Source organism: Nematolebias whitei, chromosome 6, assembly GCF_014905685.2.
Source record: "Nematolebias whitei isolate Nwh7 chromosome 6, NemWhi1, whole genome shotgun sequence".
NCBI classification, from domain to species: domain Eukaryota; kingdom Metazoa; phylum Chordata; class Actinopteri; order Cyprinodontiformes; family Rivulidae; genus Nematolebias; species Nematolebias whitei.
Window position 1 is genome coordinate 44,801,767 of NC_056503.1, and position 6,053 is coordinate 44,807,819.

Genomic DNA, 6,053 nt, shown 5'->3' on the forward strand with positions numbered 1-6,053 from the left:
TTCCTCTTACAGTTTTACTCTTCGGCTCTCGTTTTAAACTCTGAGGACACGCTCGAACAAATCTGTAGGTGGGAAGTATTTGTCTGCCGTCAGAAGTTTCTGTAATATTTTTAAACCAGCGTGGGAACTTTGAGGAGCAGAGTTTGGATCTAGATCTAGAAATTAAGTTAATAATCTCTTCTTTGCTATTGCAGCCTAGCTAACGTTACGTAACGTCGTCTGAAGTCGTGGTTAGCATTTAGCTGTTCTATATTTGTGTTCCTGTTGAGAATAGCTGATCTTTTAGGTAGGCTAAGCGTTTGAGCTCCACTTCTGCCTGCTCAGACGTATTTATTCTATTGAATATGATGTTTTTCACCGTAAGGCCGTTCATTTTTAGCGAGCGGGTCGGGTGTCAATGCGGCGCTGCATTGGTGTTTCCTGCGGAGATGCTTTGCATTTTGAGCCTCGCATGTGTTGGATTTTTCCAACTTTTGCTTTCTAGAAGCTTTTTCTTGGCGTCGCGCCGTAGGCACCGGTTATTTCGCTGACGCGGACGTTTCGCAGCAGCTTCTCCAGCTCGCTGTCTTCAGTCTCGTGGGAACCGACCCCTGCTCTCTGGAAACACGAGGACTTTTTACGATTCGCCACAAAACATGAAACAAAAAAGATTTTTTTGTTGACAAAATGAATATTCAGATGAAGAGCAGAGAGGTGGACGGCACATTTGATCTTCTTTATCTGAAACTCAACGTTTTTACATCCCAGCAGATCTTTGACCTCAGACTATTTCCACATGCATGCCGACCTGCACGATATTTTATTAAAGCTAAAGCCAGAAAACTTCAACTAAAGCGAATAGAGTGACTACCCAAAGGCAACACATTTATGAAATCAGACACACGTGATGTTTACAGCTCATACACGAAGGAACCCTGCCTTCGCTCGTTTGTCATAGTTTCTTCGCTGAACGTTTATCTCGATTTTGTTGGAAAAGATCCGTACATTCGACACCCAGGCGCCTTTTTCTCACCTCGGTGCTCCATGAGAAACAGCCGAGGCACCGTGGGAGGTCAAAGCTGATCCGTTGCAGCTTTGTTGACGTTGGAGGTAGTCACAGGGCTGAGTTGGTGAGTAAGCATGAAGTGGGAGGTGACAAGTACGGCGCTGTCACTGCTGGTTCTGTGACGCTGGCGTCATGGGTTGTTCTTGGACACGCATGAATTTGTGGTTCTTGAACTATAACGGCCTGCGATGCATCGCCTCGTATTGCTCCGCCTCAACACGCCACAGGATGTGTGCGAAGGGCCGGAGGTGACTTGACACCTAAATGTGCTTTCTGAGACGTCTGCGCAGTTTATTCATTCATTCAACCTTTATTTATACAGGTTAGTCTCATTGAGCCTCCAGGATTCATTTACAAGAGAGACCTGATTTAACAAAGAATGATGACAACAGCAAACAATCATAAAAGAAAGCATATAAAATAAATGAAATAAAATCATTTAAAAAATGAAACAAAATAGCTACAACGTAAAGATGATTTTTTTTTTTTTTTTTTTTGTAGAAAACGAAAACTAGAACACGTCTACACTGATTTTTCCCAGGAACTTTTCAGATGTTTGAAGCCACTTAGAGGTCAAGGTCGAGAGCTTCAGGTCTTTTTGTAAGATATTCCAGGAAACAGGAGCGGAGTAGGAGAAGGACCTTTTGCCTAGTTCAGTCCTCATTGAGGGAACACTGCAGGTAATAATGTCCTGAGAGCGCACTCCGTAGCTGCACTCACGCAGAGACATGTAGGAGGAGCTGTATGAAGGCAACAGACCAAGAAGTGATTTAAAGATGAAAATGTACCAGTGAGAGAGTCTGTGTGAAGTTAATGATGTCCAGTTAACCAGTGAGTACTGGGTGCAGTGGTGGGTACGATAATCACAGCCAGTTATGAATCTTAGTGCACCATGATAGACAGCATCCAACATCTGCAGGGTTCTTGTAGGAGCGTTCATGTAAATAATGTCATCGTAATCAATGGAGTGAAGGAAAGTCACAGATACAAGGTGTTTCCTTACATTCAGAGTTAGACAGGATCTGTTTCTGAAAAAGAAACCCAGTTTAACTTTCAGTTTCTTTACTAGGTTTTCAACGTTATCAACCTTCATTGTACTTTGGTTCAGCTGGGCCGCAGACGTCCAGTCTAATAACTGTTTAGTTTTTTTTGTCTTTCAGCCGCTCTTAAGGGGTCGGCTTAACGAACAAACCTGCACTTCCACCGAGCTGCCACAGCCCACGTGTGGAGCAGAGGCCTGATCTTGTTAACAGGTCTCACTTGTAAATGAGTCTTGGAGGCTTAATGTGATTTATCTGTATCAATAAAGGTTGAATGAAAAAAGAAGGGGCGGGGTTGAAGGGTCTTGCTCAAGGGCCCAGGGCAAATGAAGGTGGAGGCAGGTGTGGGTGCTTTCCCACCCAAGCTTTTATGTAACGGGATTCGAACCAGTGACTCCGATCACAGGCTCGCTTTATCCAACCTCTGTGCCACCACTCCCTGCAGTAATCAGCTGAATATCAGCTGAATATCAGCTGAATTTTCAAAAGGCGTTTAAGTAGTTTCTCTGCCAGAACCTGAAGCACTTTTTGCGTCTCTGAGCGATAAATATCCAAACCTTGTTGCAGCGTCGTGTTTCCTCTGGTGTGTCCAGATGTGTTCCTCGTCGAGACCCTTCTCCACCAGCTTGGCTCCAGTTTTTATTTATTCTTCTCTTGTTCTAAGTAACAAGAGTTGAATGTTTGCAGCAGGAAAACATCTCACCACTGAAGATGAATTCTCCTGAGTTCAGCAGGAAGGTCCTGTTGAGATAAATCAGCTCTTCTTCCAGAGAGTTCTGGTCCAGTCGGCGACACAAATCAAGAACAATCCTACAAAAGTCCTGATAATAGAAAAAATAATGTGAAAGACATTTACATTTAATTATAACCAAAATAAACTGAAGGCTGGGCGAAAACAAAACATCGGGAATAAAGTTATTCTAGAAAAGACCGACGACTTCATGCTTGTCGGCAGATTTGTTCTCACTGAGCCACAAGAGGCGTGCACGTTTCTGTGGTCACTGGTCCATTGGTGACACTTAGAGGTGATACTGGGAAATTGTTAATGATGTTCACACGATGAACAATTAGTACACGTGTATAAAATTAGATGAGTGGCTATATAAGCTGCATGAAGTGGTGCAGAAAGCACCTTTAACAACAACAACGGCTTTAGTCTCGGAGGATAAAAGAAATGCAGCAACACGCAGAGTTTTTAGACGCACAGGATTTTCTGTCCCAAGATGGCGACTGGCTCAGCAGCCGTTTTAGGCTTCCAAGGCCAGTGCTTGGAGCCGTGCACTGCTCATGCACAGACAGCTGCTGACCACACAGGGATTTTTAGCAACAGGGTCATTCCAGAGGGAGCTGGCAGACCCATCGGGACTGTGCCAGTCCACCCTGAGCTGAGCCATACCAGCTGTGGGAGCTGAGCCATGCCAGCTGTGGGGGATGGGATTATCCGTATGTCAGCCAGGAACATCAAACACAACAATTTGTAGTGACAGCTGGTTTTCCTAATGTAATCGGAGCTATAGACCACACTCATTGCCATAAAAGCATCATGCAGGATGAATATGTTTAGGTTAACAGGAAGTATTTTCATTCAATCAATGAGCAACTAACCAACGTTGTGTCGAGGTGGCCTGGTCCAACCACGATTCAGTCATTCTGATGACCAACATGGTTGGGAACAGACTACAAACTGGCACGGTGCGGGATGGGTAACTTCTTGTGGAGTAAATTAATTTAATCGTCCTAATGTGTCTGACCATTTTTTCTTAATTTCTGTGGGTGTTTTGCTCTGACCCCACAGCATTTGCTCACATTGTCCCACTCACTCCTCTTGGAGCTGATGCCAGAGGACAACGTGCCAAACAGAAGGTTTTTATGAGCCTCTACCTCGTTTAGAAACATCTGCAACTCACATTCCACGAGGTTCCTTCTTTTCCTGCGTGTAGACATGCTTTAAGGTAGTGCAGAGAGGAGATTCCTCAAGTACAAGGCAGATTTAAATCTATTTGCGTATTTAAATGGAGGCGTGTCGAGTATTCCCTCACGTGCGCTCAATTCCACGTTGATTGGGATGCAGAAACCAAGTATGCTTGGATTCATATGTACGCACTAGAGACCGACCGATATATATCGTAGGGCCGATATAGCCATTTGGGGAACCTATAGGTATCGGTGATAATTGACCCATTATGCCACGATGTAAACATTTCTAATTTTCACCCTAAAATGCTGGAATCAGCAACAATGTATCCAGCAGAGGGCGCGTGAAGACAACTTTCAAGTCATGACCATTCACTTTAAGTTTCACTTTCAGCTTCAGCACAGATGAAGCAGGGAACAATACTGTGTAGTGTGTTTTGCTGAACAGAGCATGGTAAGTTTATTTAAACTGATCTGTAAAATAAAACGATAATAATTTCTCTTCAATCCTCCGACCTGTTCGTCATTCGCTACATGCCTCTCAAGTTAGCAAGCTAACGTTTAGATAACCTAGCGTAGACTATTGCCTCATAAAACTTTATCCAGAACAATAAATCTAATGTAGAGGTAAAATACATCATATATATTAGTAACGTTATCTTTGTCGTCCTCAATGAAATGTATTGTTTGAAATATTTACTTCTTTGCGAAGGAAAAAATTAAACGCTGCTGCGGTCAAAACTAATCAGACCTTCACCATACATGACAGGGAAGGGGGTTTCTTTGTTGAATTTATATTTTCGTAACTCACTTGATAACTTTACGGTGAATAGTGGAGGAAAGAAAATGTGAACGCACGTTAGGAAGACTGTTTCAAGACTCCAAGTGTTAAAACAGGTTTAAAAGTAGCCGTTTACTGAGATTCTTGGGGGTGGACAAAGATCAAACATCTTCAGCCAGTTTATTGGTTATCAGCATTCATGTTCCCCTCCCGGTATCGGTGATAGACAAATTTCAATATCGGTCGGGCTCTAGTACACACCGTCTCATACATCTGGATTTATTTGTGTGCACGCTGTTGTCTCAATTTAAGCGTGCGCCATGTTTCAGAAGGAAATCCACGCATGTCTTTGTACATGAGGCCCCAGGAAACGTGCAACAAGAATCAGACCTAATTTAATCTAAACGTCTGGAGACACAAAAAGTGCACCAAGTTCTCAGACTTTATATTCACTCACAATTCTGTTTTAATTTACATAAATATTTTTTATAAATCAAATCATATATCAAATGTTAAAATCAAACTACAGAAATATTTTTTTATAAAAACAATAGTCCAGTTTCTCTGTTAATTTTTTTTAGCGTTTGAAGACTTCAGTGAGCTCTCGTCGAAGCTAAACCTTAAATAAAAATAAAACGTCGGCTCGACCGGACTCCAAGACTCTTAGACTTTCAGCTACAACTCGTTCGCGTCGCAACCTGAAGGTTCCCACAACAAACGACAGAACTTTGAGGTTTTCAGCCGTGAACCGACTCATAAACGAACTCCACCTGAAGTTCTTCAGTTTCCTAAAATCAAACGTCTGGATTAGAAACGGTTGTTCTGGAATAATGAGCTGGAAATCAGTCGTACACACACACACACATATGTATATATATATATATATATATATATATATACATATATATACATATATATACATATATATATGTATATATATATATATATATACATATATATATATACATATATATATACATATATATATATATATTCTGTTTATTCAGAGCTCAGTTGAGGTTTTTCTTTGTGTTTTACCAAAACGCCATTTTTATTTTTAAACTGTTAGTTTTTCATTTCTTTACTGTTTATTTTCTGAATCTAAAGACTTTCATCCGATAAAAAACTGTTGCAGAAACATTTTGTCTGTTTTTATTGATTGAAATGATTCAATGTTTAGAGTGAAAATAGTTTAAAGTTCATGTTGACCAAATGAATAAAACGACAAATCTTTCACATTGAAATATCGTTGTGTCAAATCACGGGAACTTTA